Raw genomic sequence first — 17,440 nt, 5'->3', positions numbered from 1 at the left:
TAAAGAATATTTTTTGAAGATGAGATAAGAAGGGAATTAATTCCAAGCATAGGGGATAGCCATTGTCAGGACATGGAAATAATAGATGGAATGTCTTGTGTAAGAAATGAGAACAGGCAAAATCAGAGTGTGAGAGGGAGATTAGTTTCTAATGAGTCTAGAATGATTGCTTTTGGATCTTTCTCCATTGATTTTTACACAAGTATCTTCCATTATGTTTTCTTCTATTTCTGGATTTCCTCCCATTTGAATATATTACTGCACCTCCACTTACTTCTACATGTCTTTTTTATTTTGATTACGTTGCACCCATCTAGAGCTATGGTCCATCATGGATTTAATTCTATCAATCTTCAGGGATATCAAAGAAGTAAAATGTGCTTCCTTGAATTTGTAATTTAGATTGTTGCCTGTATTTTGGCATGAATAGTGAGTGTCCCTAGGTGTTGAAAAACTATTCTGTGAATGAAAACACTGCAAATGTTCTCCAGTCTTGGAAAAATTTTTATTATTGATCCATATTGTCTTTTATCTGGGCAGCTAATTAGATTATTCTCAAGGTCATATATTTTTGTGCTATAACCATGTTTGAAGACTGGTTATAGTTTTATATTCTTCATTGATGGAGGAATTTTACCCAGATGAATGAAACCATTAATTTTTAAAGTATTGGAGGAATGTCAGGAAACTAGTGGGCATGGATTGGACATTTTAACCTTTTTCAATTTCTCTTAATTATAATGCCTTTTTTTTGTCAATTATTTCCCATTTATGCTGTATATATAGCTTGATATATACATATATATAAATATATATTTGTTTTCATGTTTCTTCTCAATTAGATTGTAAGCTCCTAGAGGACAGGAACTGTCTTTTGCCTCTTTTGTTCCCCCAACAATTATCTCAGTGTCTAGAGCACATAGTAGGTGCTCTGTAAATGTTTATTCATTTATCAGTTTTTATCATTTTTGTAAATTATAGATTATTTTGAAGGGATTTTTCAGTAATTTTGACATGCAGTGCTTGATTCATAAGTACTATTTTACAAATGTGTATTGATTGATATATTTATAATGGAATGAGCACCAGATTAATTGTCTTATCTTAGCTAAGACTATATGACTTTGAATTTATCGGTCACTTTATCTTCCTGGGTCTCATAGTACTTGTGAGAGATGAAATAGTTGACCGGGATAGTACTTTCAATTCTAACATTTTGATTCTTCTCACCTCCCTTTTTTCCTCTATTAAAAAAAGAAGGGATGAAGAAATCATATAAATATTTTGCTCCTAATCCTTCATTGGTACTCTTGGGAATTATCATTAATTTTTCAAGATCCTCACTCTTTACTGAAGAATTTTTTTGAAATCTATTTTCTCCTAAAAACTCTTATCAATTCCTGAAAATTTCACTTAGAAGGAAAAAAAACCACCTTAATATAAGAATTCTTTGCAGTACCATAATGTTCTTTAGAAGGAAGCATATTTTTTTTTGAAAATTTTTGTTAAATTATTAGCAAGTTTTTATTATTCTCTTGAATTATCTCCAAATTTAATATTTCCTATTTACCAAAACTTCACATTATGTATTTCTATTATTAAGTTACTTTTAAAAGGATGTAAAAATTACCTTTTGAGAGGACAATCTATAGGAAGAGGATGTGAAATTAATTGGAAGTTGGTTTTTTTATGTCCAGGGTGTGTGATATTTTTGTACGTTTGTTTTTTACACTTAGGTTTCCCTAAGGTATCCTAGGGTTTATGGAAAGTTGCTTTGGTCTGAACTGATCTTTGTCTTCCCCTGCAGGGTTTTAGTTGTACATGGGGAACTAATCACTCTTGTAGTAGATATCTTTTGAGTGGGAGAAGTAGAAGAGAGGAATCGACATTTTAGGAAGTAGTGAGAAAAAAATATGACTAAAGTATAGGAATTAGTACTAGTTAATTCAGTTTTTATTTTTGTTATATGCCACTCATAGCAAGCCAGAAATCATTCCTAGAGTATGGAAGTTAACTATGTGGTGAAAACTTGTTTGGTTGGCTTTTTGTTTTGTGTGTGTGTGTGTGTGTGTGTGTGTGTGTGTGTGTGTGTGTGTGTGTGTGTGTGTGTGTGTGTGTGCAGGGACTAGGGGAGAGAATATAGATGACAAATTAAAAAGGGTAGGGTATATAGGGAGTATATATACACAAATATAGTGGGGTTTGGGCCATATAAATTGAGTAGTATTTTAATTCTTACATGTAGCCATTAATTATTTTAAAGAATATTTTTAAAGTATATTTTTTGTTTCTGAGAATATCCTTACTCAGTTATTCCTTATGACAGAGATTTGAGAAAAAGAGGAAAAACCGTTCAGTAAACTAAGCTTTATAGTCTCTGTGTCTGGGTATGTTTTTTCACATCTATAGTTTTCCAACTTTACATTGAAGAGAGTTAAGTGCAGTGGACACAAAACAAAATAAAATAAACTTAAATGCAGCTTGCTATTTAGTTACTTTGTTGTTTATTTATTTCAGTCTTACTCTAATTCTTCATGACCCCATTTGGAATTTTCTTGGCAGAAATACTGGAGTGATTTGCCATTTCTTCATCCAACTCATTTTATAGATGAAAGACTGAGGCAAATAGGATTAAGTGACTTGCCCAGGGTTATACAGCTATGTCTCTGAGGCCAGATTTGAAATCATGAAGATGAGTCTGCCAGACTCTAGGTCAGCCTGTGCAACGAACGTATTGGCATATGTGCAGAGCTGGCCCTCTGGGAGCTGCCCCCTTTCCCCTCTTTCCAATGCCCGAGGACTTTTTTTGCATGCCTTACCCCTCTGTCCAGCCCCCCAAAGCCAGCACTTCCTCTGCTCTTTGCAAGGGGCTCACAGGCAGTTCAAAATTGCAGTCTGCGCATGCCAACTTGAAAACTTTTATTAATCCTGCTTTAGACCCAGCATTTTATACATTCTACTACCTAGCTCCCTAGTTAACTTTGATTATAGATTTTAAATTGTTTATATTTGAATAGATGAATTTATTTACAATATTCCCTTAAGTTTCATTCTGGGTCTTGGAAATGTTATTGTCCCCACATGATTGCTTTTCTCTGTCTTTTAAATATTCATCGACATTGAGCACTATAGTTTCTTCAGTATAGTGTACAAGAACCCTACTTCTAAGATTTTTACTACATTATTAATTTCCAAATTTTACTAATTTATCTATAAAATGATCTTTTTTGGGAAAGAGGACATGAAATTCTTCTATATATGAAATAACTACCATTATTTAGTTTTGGAGAAAGCTATTTGAAAAACTTTATCTTTTCATGTGAATAAGAACTATTTAAAAATAATGCTAGTAGCTTAAAAAGAAGCTTTATTGATGTTTTTTGTTGTTTGTCACTGTGTTATTGCAGTATAATTATCTCTATTGATTCTTGCCTTGTAATAGAATTAAGTAAAACCAAGCTGATATAGTAGATGTAACAATTTGCTACAGTCTGCTCCCATAAAACCTTACCTAACTACTGAGCGAAGTACAGTGTGTTTTCATTAACTGTTCTGTGGGATGAGATTAGTCATTACAATTTATCTGCATTTGGCTGCATGTTGGTTTTGTTTTTCATTTCATTATTGTGGTCATTATGTATATTGTTCTTTTGGTTCTTTTCAAATACAAATCTTCCTATATTTCTCTGAATTATTCATCTTTGTCAAGTCTTTTAGTTTAATATTTAATTATATTTACTACCATAATTTGTCAAGCTCTTCCCCAATTAATGAACATTTGCTTTATTCACAATTTTTTTTTTGCTTTCACAAATAGCTATGTTGTCATATAATAGGGAAAAATAGATCCTTAATGAGGGCTTTAATTTCCTCTTCATTGGAGGTGAATTCACCATTTTCATTTTTGATACTGGTAATTTGATTTTCTTCTTTCCTTTTTTAAAATCAAATTTACTAATGCCCTATAGTTTATTTTCTTTTTCATAGATAACACTTCTAATCCTATTTATTAGTTCAATAGTTCTTTTACTTTCAACTTTAGTAATTTCTCTTTTGATTTTTAGAATTTTTAATTGGGGATTTTTAGTTTGCTCTTTTTCTAGTTTTTTTAGCTGTATCCTCAATTCATAAATCTGCCTTTTCTCTATTTTATTGATATAAGCATTCAGGGATATAAATTTCCCCATAAGGAGTTCTTTGGCTTTATCCCACAAACCCCATATATCTTCTTGTCATTCTCTTTAATGAAGTCAATGATTGTTTCTTTGATTTGTTCCTTGACTCATTCATTTTGATGAATTAGATTATTTAGTTTCCAATTAATTTTTAATTTACCTTTCCATGAGCCTTTATTGATTATAATTTTTATTGCATTATGATCTGGAAAAGTTGCATTTATTATTTTGGATTTTCTGCATTTTATCATGAAGTTTTTATGCCCTGGTTTATGGTTAGGTTTTGTGTATGTCCCATGTGCTGCTGGGACATACTGTTTTCTCCAGATATCTATTAAATCTAACTTTTCCTAAAATTTTATTTATTTACTTTCCTCCTTTCTAATTTTTTGTTAGATTTATCTAGTTCTGATAGGGAAAGGTTGAGATCCCCCACTAATATAGTTTTACTGTCTATTTACTCCTTAAGCTCCTTTAAAAATCTGGAGGCTATACCATTTAGTACATACATATATATAAAGTATTGATATTATCTCTTTGTCTATAGTACCTTTTATCAAGATGTAATTGCCTTCCTTATCTCTTTTAATCAGATCTAGTTTTTTGTGTTAGCTTTGTCTGAGATCATAATTGCTACTCCTTTTTTTAAACTCTCAATTGAAACCCAATAGATTGTGCTCCATCCCTTTAGTTTTACTCAGTGTGTGTCTACCTGTCTCAAATGTGTTTTTTATAAACAACATATCATAGGATTCTGGTTTTTAATCTGCTCTGCTAACTTCTTCTGTTTTATGGGTGTGTTCATTACATTGACAATTATGATTACCATCTGTGTATTCCCCTCCATCTTGTTTTCCCATTTTAATACTGCACTTTCTCTTTTCACTCTATCCCTCCAAACATCTATTTTACTTTTAATCACAACCCCCATTCCCTCTCCTTTATATGACTCCCCTTCCTACCACCCCTCTTCTTATTTCCCTCCTAATTCTCTACAGTCTTTTTTTTTAAAAACCCTTACCTTCCGTCTTGGAGTCAATACTGGGTATTGGCTCCAAAGCAGAAGAGTGGTAAGGGCTAGGCAATGGGGGTCAAGTGACTTGCCCAGGGTCACACAGCTAGGAGGTGGCTGAGGCCGGATTTGAACCTAGGACCTCCCGTCTTTAGGCCTGGTTCTCAATCCACTGAGCTACCCAGCTGCCCCCTCTACAGTCTTTTAATCACCCCCTCAACTTCCCTCATCCTTATATTATTCTCCTCCCCACCACCCCTTTTCTTATTCCCCTTACTACACTCTTCTCTTTCTCTATAGGGTAATATAGGATTCTATACTCCAAGAATCTGGCTGTTATTCCCTCTCTGAGCCATTTCCAATGAGGGCAGAGTTTAAATATTACTCATCTCCTCCCTCATCCTTTCCTCCTTTCACCCCTCTTTATAGAATGTACTATATGCTATTTTACCTCTCTCTTCCCATTTCTCTAGTGTAATTCTCTCTTTTACCCCTTGATTTTTTTTCACATATCATCCTAAATAGCTTATTATCATACCCTCTGTCTATACTTTTTCTAACTACTATGATAATGATAAAATTTTCATGTTATAAATATTGTCTTTCCATGTAGGAATATAAACAATTAGACCTTATTGAGTCCCTTAATTTTTTTCTTATTTACCTTTTTAATGCTTCTCTTGAAAATTTTTTAATTGGACATCAGATTTTCTGTTTATGTCTGGTCTTGGAAATCTATTTTATTAAATGACTATCATTTTCCCTTCAAACAATATAGTCTGTTTCAATGAGTGATTCTTGTTTGTAAACCCAGTTCCCTTGCCTTCTGGCATATCATATTCTAAGTCTTCTACCCCTTTAGTGTAGAAGCTTCCAGATCCTGTGTAATCCGGACTGGGAATCTATGATATTTTAATTTTGTTTCTGGCTTCTTGCAGTATTTTTTCCTTGGACTGGGAGTTATTAAACTTGGGTATAATATTCCTAGGAGTTGTCATTTGGGAATGATCTGTGGATTTTTAAAATTTCTATTTTACCTTCTTCTTCAAGAATATCAGGGCAGTTTTTTGGATAATTTCTTGTACTATATTGTCTAGGCTTTATTTTTTATTTTTTCATTAAAACCCTTACCTTCCATCTTGGAGTCAATACTGTGTATTGGCTCCAAGGCAGAAGAGTGGTAAGGGCTAGTCAATGGGGGTTAAGTGACTTGCCCAGGGTCACACAGCTGGGAAGTGTCTGAGGCCAGATTTGAACCTAGGACCTCCCATCTCTAGGCCTGGCTCTCAATCCACTGAGCTACTCAGCTGCCCCCCCCCCTTTTTTTGTCATGACATTCAGATTGTCTAGTAATTCTTAGATTGACTTTCCTGGATCTATTTTCAAATGAGATATTTAATATTTTATTTTTTCATTCTTTTGATTTTGTTTTATAGTTTCTTGATGTCTCATGAAGTCATTAGTTTCTATTTGGTCAATTCTAATTTTTAATGACTGATTTTCTTCCATGACTTTTTTATCCTCCTTTTCTATTTGGTCCATTCTACTTTTCATGGACATTTTTAAACTTCATTGGATTTTTAGGCTTCTTTTTCCAGTTGGTTAATTCTACTTTTCATGGAACAATTTTCTTCATTGGATTTTTTTTTACTGCTTTTTCCAGTAGATTTTTTTTTAAATTTTAAACATTATTTTATTTGGTCCTTTCCAAACATTATTCATGATAATTTTTTTTAAGAGCTCTTTTTCTTCATTGAAATTTTGTATCTCTTTTTTCACTCTATCATTGTTGCCTTTTAAGCTGTTTTTTTGGGGTTTTTTGCATTATTTTCCTTTATTTTCCCATTTTTCTTCCAACTCTTTTATTTGATTTTTGAATTCCTTTTTGAGCTCTTTTCAGTGCCTGAGATCAAATCCCATTTTTCTTTGAAGTTTTGCATGTGGTTGCTTTGTTCTCACTGTTCCCTACTGAATCAGTGCTTTGCTCTTCTTTCTCTCTGGAAAAATTTTCAATGGTTCGGCATTTATTTTGCTATTTGCTCATTTTCCAGCCTTTATTTTGCTTGTGGACTGGGAGTTTTGAAAACTGCTGAGTCTTGTCTTCTCTGCTGATGGCTTGCAGGACTTGGAACACCGTGAGCTATTTTGCCCTGAGGGCCTAGGTTTTTCACCACTGGGCAGGCTTGAAAAAGGGCCAAGCAACTTTTCTTTTTTTTTTTTAACCCTTACCTTCTGTTTTAGAGTTACTTCTGTGTATTTGTTCTAATGCAGAAGAGTAGGAAGGACTAGGCAATGGGGGTTAAGTGACTTGCCCAGGGTCACATAGATAGGAAGTGTCTGAAGCCAAATTTGAACCTAAGACCTCCCATCTTTAAGCCTGGTTTTCAATACACTGAGCCACTCAGCGGTCCCCACTGAAAGGACCAAGAGATTTCAGGGCATCATGGGGGGCTGGTGCCACGCATTTGAGACTTCAAGGAGTGGGTGAGACGTGTTCTACTATTGGCTTAGGCAGGTTCCCAGGGTTCTAAATTTAGATAGGCCTATGCCCAGGTTCTGAACTTTGCACAGTAGGTGGGAGTGGTTGGCCACCACTCCTCTGTATGTATTTTTATTTCTGCTTTCTCCTTATCTTGTGAAAATTGATTTTCTCTGCCTACCTTTCAAGTTGTTTTCTGCAGGAGAACTCCTTACTCTGCCTCCTTTTTGATTTTGTGATTCAGTTGTTTTTAGGCATTCTTTTAAGTTTGGTTTGGAAGAGTTCTTGGAGTGGTTCCAGCTTTTGTGGCCACTAAGCTGCCATCTTCCCCCCCTTCCCCCCCCAGTTATGTTAAGGAATTTTTTTATTTATGGAGACTTTCTTCCTATTATTGGTCTCCTTGGGATCAAATGTTTATCTTTCAAAAATATTGGTGGGGTGGGGTTCACCATCCCAATTTTAGGAATTCATTCCTAAAATTTAATATCTTGAGTCCATTCATTTCTACCTGTTATAAACCAGAAAATTATGGAGTATCTGGTTAATTTCTAAAAATCAAAAACTCAGAAGTTGGATTATAACTCAATGGCTGCTTTTATGAATATCTTGAACATAGTCAACAAGCCTTTTAAAATGTATTTTTTAATTTTTTTAATGGCATACTAACTCCCAGTTGCAGCAATCTTCACCTTATTTAGCCTGTCCTACAGTGACATTTCCTATGTTATAGCAATGGCTTAAGAGTGGTGATGAAAAGTTATTTGAATTCCATTCATAATTAATCAACAAACACTTATTAAGCACTTTCTGTGTGCCAGGCACTGCTCTAGGTTCTGGGGATACAAAGACAAAAGTGGAACAGTTTCTGCCCTAAAGGAGCTTGCCTTCTGTCAGGGGACACAACATGTACATATGTAAGTATATACAAAATCAATCCAGGGTAATTTTGTGGGTGTAGTGCAAGCAGCTGGATGGTTTCAGGAAAAGCCCCTGAAGGTGGTGATACTTGAGCTAATCTTTGAAGAAAGGGATTTCTTAGAGGTAGAGGGTTTCTTAAAGAAGGGGAATGCATTACAGGTTTGGGGGCAACCTTTGCAAAGGCAGAGGTTGGTGATGGGAATGGTTTTAAATGCCAAAGAGGAATTTGTATTTGATCATGGAGAGAATAAGGATTCATTTCAGTTTGTTAAGCAGGAAAGTGACATATTAGACCTTTGTTTCAAGAGTATCTTTTTGACAAAGAGATAAGTTGGTGGTGGTGGAAGGGGGAAAGCAGCTAGATAACACAATGTATAGAGCTAGGATTAGAGTTAGGAGTGTCTGGGTTAAAATCTGTCCTCAGACACTTTCTAGTTGTGTGACCCTGGGCAAGTCACTTACCCACCTTTCCCCTATCCTTACCCTTGGCTGCTTTTCTTTCTTAGAATTGATACTAAGAAAAAAGTTAAGCATTTAAAAAAAAAAAGACAGAGATAGAGACAAATTGGGGGGAGGCATTTTAGTAATGAAAGTATTGTATGATGAGAGGTTGAATTTGTGAAGAGGGGAGTGTGAGCTTGTGGGGGTGTGATCTGCCAGTCCTGGTGGTGGAGTGAATAAATTTATAAGAAGAGAGGGAGCAGTGAAGGATGACTTTAAGATTGTAAACCTTGGGAACTAGAATGATAGTTGTATTATCCTCAGTAGAAATCAAGAAGTTGAGAATAGCAGTGATTTGGGTGAAAAGATGACATCTGTTTTGGATATGTTATACTTGTGGTACCTACTGGATATCCAGTTCAAAATATATAATAGACAGTTGGTGATGGGTTACTAAAGCATAGGAGAGGAAAATAGGGTTGGATAATGCAAATGAGGAAGTTATAGGAGAGTACAGCTTTGTAATATAGATCTGGAAGTTATCCTCAGATAAATGATTAAACCCATGAGAGTGAATGGAGCACATCAAAGGAAAGCATGTGGAGAGAAGAGAAAGTGGCTTCAGGGGATTAGAGTATAGGAGTACTTCTTTTCACAGTTGTATCTCTTCATAATAGTCTTCTGGTTAAATCCAAAGAAAGGCAAGTGTCTGTTGTCTAGAGAGCTGGCCTTGAAGCCTAAGATTAGTCTAACACATACTGGTCTATGACCCTGGCCAAACTACCTTTTGCAGGTTCTCTGGGCAATTCTTTATGACTCTTGGTTGTAGAGAAGTTGCTAACTGCCCCCTTGGTAGAAGGAATTTCTTTACCTGGGAGCTCTCTATATCCATGAAATCACTGATCCAATCCTTGTCTTTATACCTGTTAAAATCAGTAATCCTAATGTTTAATAGAAGAGCTTGTTTAATTTTTATTTTTACGATGGTTATAGCATAGGAACTGAAAAACATTTTTGTTTAAATCACAACTTTGAAGTGTTTAGTTGCTTTTAAAAACATTTGGGAGGGGCAGCTGGGTAGCTCAGTGGATTGAGATCCAGGCCTAGAGATGGTAGGTCCTAGGGTCAAATCTGGCCTCAGACACTTAACTAGCCATGTGACTCTGGGCAAGTCACTTAACCCTTATTGGCTAACTCTTCCTGCTCTTCTACTTTGGAGCCAATACATAGCATTGATTCTAAAATGGAAGGTAAAGGTTTAAAAAAAAAAAGAAAAACATTTGGGAATGATTACGCTATTTATTCTAGGAATTCACTTAAAATTATGAAACTAAACCACGAAGACTGATTGTAATGACATACCTTGAAATCACCTGTTTTTCTCATCCTTTCTACTTGTTCAACTCTTTTCTGACTATTCTATGCTATGACATAATAGAATAGTTTCTTCAATTGACCCTTCACATTCCTGTAGATAAAATAATAGGACGCAGATAGGATAAAGGTAAATCTGCCAAGATTTGGCATTTTGGATTGGCCATTGCCAAGTATCCAAGGAAAGCTATTACTAATAGTTTTGAAGGTGTTTTTGGTAGGTTTTATCTCACCTTCATTTCCAAAACCATATTTCACTCCTCAGAGAGCCATCCCCTGATATGGAAGAATTTTTGAAAGGAGGTGGGGAGAAGCTATTCAGCATAGATAGCCAACCAGTCAACCAAATCCAATTATATGCAATGGCCTACCACCATAGTTTATTACAATTGCAATGAAGGGATGAAGGTGACTTCTCATATTTCTTCTTTATGACCAGTCTTGACATTGAGTATAAAGAGATGATTTCACCCATGGGAAAAAACTGGATAGCAGAAAGGATAAAAAACTAGGATCTGACAATGTGTTGTTTATAAGAAACACTCTGAAAATGAGAGAAATGTAGAGTGAAGGTGAGAGGCTGGAGCAGAATATACTATATACATCAGCTGATCTAGGAAAGGCAGGGGTAGCATTTATGGTCTATGACAGAGTTGGGGTTAAAATGGATATAATTGGAAGGGATGAACAGGGTAACTGTAATATGTTGGAGATGGGGATTATTATGACTAGTGAATCCTTATCAGTATTGGACCTGTGTGTACCAAGTGTTATAGCATCCAGATTTTTAGAGGAAGTTGGAAATAGATAACAAAATAATAATGGTAGCAGACTTTAATTTTCCTCGCTCAATACTTGACAAATATAACCAAAAAAAGTTAGAAAGATATTAAGGAGATAAATGGAACCTTAGATAAGTTAAGTATAATAGGTTCCTGGAGAGGTACCCCCCACTATCTGCATGAGGTTAATAGTAGATATAAAACTGAGAATACACACCATCCAAATATAGTTTCTGGTGGAAAAACAATGGTTGAGAGATCATAAATATTCTGCAAAAGTCATATTTTAACACTCATCATAATATGGAGGTAATCTTGCATCCTTGTGGGTTTGTAGTATTGGAACAAAAGTTCCACTGGGTATGATCAAGCTAGAAAGACTTGGTTTTAGAGAGAGTTTGATCCTGGGAACAGATTATGTCTGCTCCCTAAGGACCAATTTAGCTAAATATGGTGCTTGTAATGTATGTTAACTGATGATCAGATGGGTTAAAGTGATCAAATCAAATGCTGAAAAGAACATGGAGTGACAGGCCTAATATTACATTGTTAGTGCAGCTATGCATTTTTTTTTAAGAAAACAAGATGATAAAAAAAGAGAAAAAGAAAACAAGATGATAAAAAAAGAGAAAAAGAAAACAAGATGGTAATATACATTAAGAACTCTAAAACTATTCTTGTTTATTAACCTATGGACCATATTACTAGGGTTAGGCCCTAATAGCATTATTGAGAGTGTTAAAAGCCGTGAATGTATGAAAATATTCATGCATGTGTTGTTTGTTATGGCAAAATAACTGAAAATAACAGAAATGCAATGAATAACAGAAATGAAATGAATGATAGAAATGGCTGAATAAATTGTGATATGAATATAATGTATTAAATTATGTTGCTAGAAATGATAAATATTGGAAATATAAAGAAAATAAGGGAAGCATATGAATAGAAGAAAAGAGAGGATAAGCATAATACATGCTATAAATCATTTAAAAAGCCACAAAATCAAGAGGAAAATAGTATCCAAGTAAAACAAATCCAACAGGAACTAAAAAACGGAATATGTTTATATTAGCATATTTGTATAATTTTCATATTTTAAAACAAGTTGTAAAAAATGTGGATTTTGTTGTTTTGAATATAATTTTTTATGCCTTTGTTTTTTTAAAATAGTTTTTTGTAGTGGTGGTTACTACATATATAGTAAAAACAAATTAAAATGGCTAAGCAGATAAGGGCTAGACATTTTACTCAAAAAAAAGTCTTACTTCCTATGGGTTAAAACAACATTAGTGCCATATGAATAACAGAAGAATTTTCTACTCAATTAACATAACATTATCCTACTGCCTTAGTTCATATTTGACCATTATGATCATCATAAGTCAGAATAATAGTCAAGTAAACAAGCTTTTATTAAATGCCTTTTATGTGCCAGCTTCTTTGCTGAGCACTGGGGATACAAAGAAAGGTGGGGGGGACCCAGTCTCTGCTCTCAAGAAACTTACAATTTAATGGAGACGACAACATGAAAGCAATTATGTATAAACAAGATACATATAGGATAAATTAGAGGTAATCTCTAGAGGGAAGGTACCAGGAAAGCCCTTTTGAAGAAGGTTAGACTTTAGCTAAATCTTGAAAGAAACCAGGCGACAGAGATAAGGAGGAAAAACCAAATGAAAAACCCTCAAACCAGAGACTGGTATCATTTATGGGAGGATCTGGAAGCATCACAGTGTACATGATAAGAATTAACTGGTAAGCAGACTAGAAAAATAAAGGACAAATTTATGAAGGTCTTTAAAAGTCAAGAAAGTGTATTTTATATTTGGTACTGGAGTTGATTGAAAAGGGAAGTGACATGGTCAAACTTTACTTAAAGATCATTTGGAGAGCCAAGTTGGAAGATAATCTAGAATAAGGAGAGATTTGTGTCTAGCTATTTCAATCAGCCAACTATTTCTGTAGTCCAGGAATACTGAGGTCATGAGGGATTACATCAGGGTGGTGACAGTGTCAGTTGAGACAAGATGTTTAAGAGGTAAAATAGATAGGACTTAGTAACAGATTGGGTGTGGAATTAAGAGAATGATGAATTGAGAATGGCACCTAGGTTTCAAGCCTTCGTTGTTGAGAGGATGATGATATCCTTGACAACTAATTTGGATTAGAGAAATTCAGTCTTTACGGTTTTATGTAGCCTCTCTATTCTAAAACAGTACTCCTAGTGACTCCTGTTGAAGTAAAATGTTAACATAAAAGGGGATGATGTTTAAAGTAGTATATAAATACCTATTATTGTTATTAGTATTTCCAATAAAGAAGTTGGATAGTTTGTTCCTATATTTATTTAGTTATTCCTTCTGGAATTTCTTCTCAGGTGCTTCTAATTCCCTCTGATTTGGGGAAGTCTCTTCATTTTGTGTATAGTGGTTACTGTATCTATTTTCTTTCTCATGTTTAGGAAAAATAAATTTGATAAATATAATTTCTACTGCTCATATTAGATGTTTTAATACAGACTTCTCAAAACAAAAAAGTAATTATTTAATTTTTAGGTCCAGATATTTTTTGTTAAATCTTGACAGCTGTACTTGATTATTCCATTTTAATCTACTTTATTGAAAGTTAATCTGGAGTATCTATACTATACACACACACACACACACACACACACATATATTCAGATTGCTTCTTGAAAGTCCTTAAGTAATCTTTAAAAAAAAATTGTCAACCAATTAATCTCATTTACTGAGAGGTTAATTTTCTTGTATATACTTCTGAGTGACTTGCCCAGGGACTTATAAGTTGAAAATAGCAGAGTGGGATCCAGTCCCTCTCATTCCAAATCTCAAACTCTTTACACCTTTTCTTGCAAAAGTCTTTCTCTTCTTTATATTTGTGTACACTTCACTTCTGGACCTCACTTTCCTCATTTGAAAAATTAGCATATTGGACTTCCATGGTCTTGAAGGCCCCCCATCTTTAAATCCTTTAATTTGAAATTCCACAATGATGGATTTTACTCCTGATTATTAAAGCTCTCTAGTAGGAATAACTTCGGGCAACAGCTTTGCAAGTTAGTTTCAAATTTATGGCCTGCTTTTCTGAAGACAAAGAGAGGGGAATAAAACAGCACAACTGATCAGTACAATGAAAAATCTGGAAATATGTGCAGTGTTTAATTCCAGGACCCCGCCCACCCATCCAAAGTGATGATTTGGTGTGTCTTCTCATATTTCTTCACTTGAATTATCTTTGATCTTTATAGTTTTGTTGCATTCACTTTTGATTTTTTAGGGGGTGGTCTACCTTTTCTATCTCACATTCTGTTCTCATGGCTGGTAACTTTAGTACTTAAGTTCAAAATGTTCACTCTAGCACCATGGCTTACTAGTTTATCAGTTCTTTCTATTCTGCCTTTGTTCCACCTCATTCACATACAGAGATCACATCTCTGATCTTAATATCACCTGTAATGGCTCTACCTCCAGAACCTAGAACTTGGTCCTAGATGTTTTAAAAAAACCCCAAACTGTAGATGTTTGTTCTCAAAAAGTTTATATTTTTGTTCTGGGCAAAGAAGATATTATATAAAAAAGAAAACAAAACCTTCAGCAATGTAAAATAGATACTACATATATAGAGGTGATACAGATTATAAATCTGGAAAGATTTTTAGGGGAAGGAAAAATCACTATGGATTTAGGTATTCAACAAAAAACTTTGTGGAGGAGTTTGAAATTAGACTATGCCTTAAAAAAAATAGTAAGATATAGGGAAGTTAGGTGTGTGTGGTGGTGGCAGTATTCCCGGTATAAATAGTGTGGGTGAAGATTTGAGAGGAAGGAAGTAATGCTCATCTCATGTTCTGAGCTCAATCAGCACAACAGTTGGCTTAGTTTGTTGTCTTTGTGGGAATAAGAGGGTTTGGAGAGGGAAAGTCATAAAAGATACCTTAAGAAATAACTTAAACTTAAGATAAATTTAAAAATAACTTAAGTAGGATCCAGATTTTGAAGGACCTTGAATTCCAGATTCCAGAGTTTGTTTAATTCTGTAACCAATGGGAAACTAATCATGGTTTTTTAGCAAGATGAGATATTCTTTTTGCTACCTATGTATTCCATGGGGGTCTGTGTAACTTCTTTGAATATTGTAGAGATCAAATCATCAGATTAAAATAAAGTTTATTTTTTTCATTTCTTAAATCAGAAAGGCAATGCAGATATTATGAGTATTGCTCATCCTTGATGGTAAAAGGGCAGAATGAATTTCTCATGAATGGTTTTCAAATTGAGCTCTGCATGTGCATTCACATTATGTTGGTGAGAGGTGAAATATTTGTTCTGCTTTGCAAGCAGATTTTACAACTTTTCCTGGTGGATTCACTTCAGGCCCTTTGTATAGGTTTTTAAGCTGACAAATACTACTTGTTTGTTCTTTTTATACCAGAATATATGGGTAATGAAAACTAGTCAAATAATCAAGATAAGATTAAATTACTCTGAAGTGTAGTGACTGATGATGAATATTGTAAAAAGAGGTAAAAATTGCATTCTTCATGTTAAAAGTTAGAATGAAGATGTCATATTCTTAAAAGAAATGCTGAACAAGGCAGTGCAATTTTAAATAATTAACAAATTTAAAAATTATGTTTATATTTAAACTTCAAGAAAATGTTATCTTCATGCTAATGAATTGTCTGCAACCCTCGATTACTTTCCTTTAAAAGAAGTGACAGTATATTTCACACAAACCCACACAAACACTCCACATAGGATATTATTAATCCTTTTCTTTTTTTTTTTAAATCTTTGACTTCTGGCTTCCTTCAAGTCTTAGATAAATAAAACCCTACTTTCTATAGGAAGCCTTTTCCTATTTAATTCTATAGACTTCCCTCCACTTAAAAGTTTCAATTTTGTCTATTTCTTATTTGCACATGGTTGTTTACATGCTGTCTCCTTCATTAGATTGTGAGCTCCTCTAGAGCTTGTTTTACGTTTCTTTGTATAGTGCCTGGCATATATAATAGGCAACATGGTTTTTGACTGATAATTTCTTTGAGAAAACAGGATCAGAGAGAAAGGCATATTAGCAGAATATACAAGACTAATAATTTCACTTTTGTCATGTCAAAATAATTATAATGTCCAAAAGATATTTATTATGTGAACTGTTGTATTTGCCCTACATTTTAGGAGGCAAAAGGATTAGCTATGTTTCCTTACATTCAAAAAGAACATACATTCATCTGTTCAGCTGAGAAGAGACTTAGTTCAGAGCAATCTACATTTGAAATGTAGCATCGTGGGAGACAAAAGATACTACATGGTTATACCATTGTAACTATATAAATAAAATGAATATATATAGCATAAACAACTTATTTTATATATAGACATGAACTAAATTTGGTTTGATTCTTCAAGCATTTATTTAGCAGGTCCTCTGTACCAGATTCTATGCTAGGTGATTAGGGTACAAAAACAAAAATAAAATAGTTCCTACAAGTAGCAGGAACTATTTTATTTTGTCTTAACTTATGTAATAAATTGTGATCAACAAATGATTGTTAAAATTTCTTTTCTTTTCCTGAGACATTTGATTAAGAGATGAGTTGTAAAGATAAACATATCTTCTGTTAAGGGAAAATAGTTTTGAGTGTACATGATAAACTTTAACTATGTATTTGCTTGTTTTGAGAGTTGCCTGAGTTATATAAGATTTAAGATGGAAACTGTTGCATTTATCAAGTACTATATAATTAGCTAACTTGAGATATTTATCTTTCCCAAATGGTATATAGCTTTTAGTAGAATCTTATTCTTTTTGGTCTTATTTTACCTTTGGAATTCATCAGGTAGATGTTTAGTATATAGGAAGCTGATTCTATTCTTCTACTCCATGATTCAGCTCATGATGAAAACCAGGTCAGAATTTCAGTTTTCTTTTTTTATTTTTGAACTGTTAGCTTTCCCAAGGGTTTCAAGTAGCCAACTTTGCTTCCTTGGAGACAGGAAGTTCTGGTTCCAAATATGTCGTCAGACATTTTCAAACTGGTCAGGCTTGGGTAGCCAATTTAACCCCAGTTGCCTAACCCTTACTGCTTTTCTGCCTTAAAACTGATACTTAGCATCAATTCTAAGACAGAAGGTAAGGGTTTAAAAAAAACAACCAAAACTGTGGTTTCTCACATGCTAACTTACTGTGTGATTTGAGCTGGCTTTGGCTAAATAGAAATATTGCTTCA

At 34.1% G+C, this 17,440-nt stretch overlaps 1 protein-coding gene across 16 annotated transcripts in view; it reads left to right on the top strand.

Annotated features, from left to right (window-relative positions):
* CSNK1G1 (casein kinase 1 gamma 1) overlaps positions 1 to 17,440 on the top strand; it is a 247,782-nt gene that overhangs the window by 100,933 nt on the left and 129,409 nt on the right. For 2 of the 16 annotated variants that reach the window (XM_056808348.1, XM_056808310.1), the window contains exon 2: positions 8,485 to 8,580. The exons of the other annotated variants lie outside the window; for them this stretch is intronic. The gene's annotated coding sequence lies outside the window, so the exon portion shown is untranslated. The remainder of the gene's footprint in view (positions 1 to 8,484; positions 8,581 to 17,440) is intronic. 16 annotated transcript variants of the gene reach the window in all.

Source organism: Monodelphis domestica, chromosome 1 (genome assembly GCF_027887165.1).
Source record: "Monodelphis domestica isolate mMonDom1 chromosome 1, mMonDom1.pri, whole genome shotgun sequence".
NCBI classification, from domain to species: domain Eukaryota; kingdom Metazoa; phylum Chordata; class Mammalia; order Didelphimorphia; family Didelphidae; genus Monodelphis; species Monodelphis domestica.
Note: the sequence above shows the minus strand (reverse complement) of the source record. Positions and strands in the feature narration are given on the sequence as shown.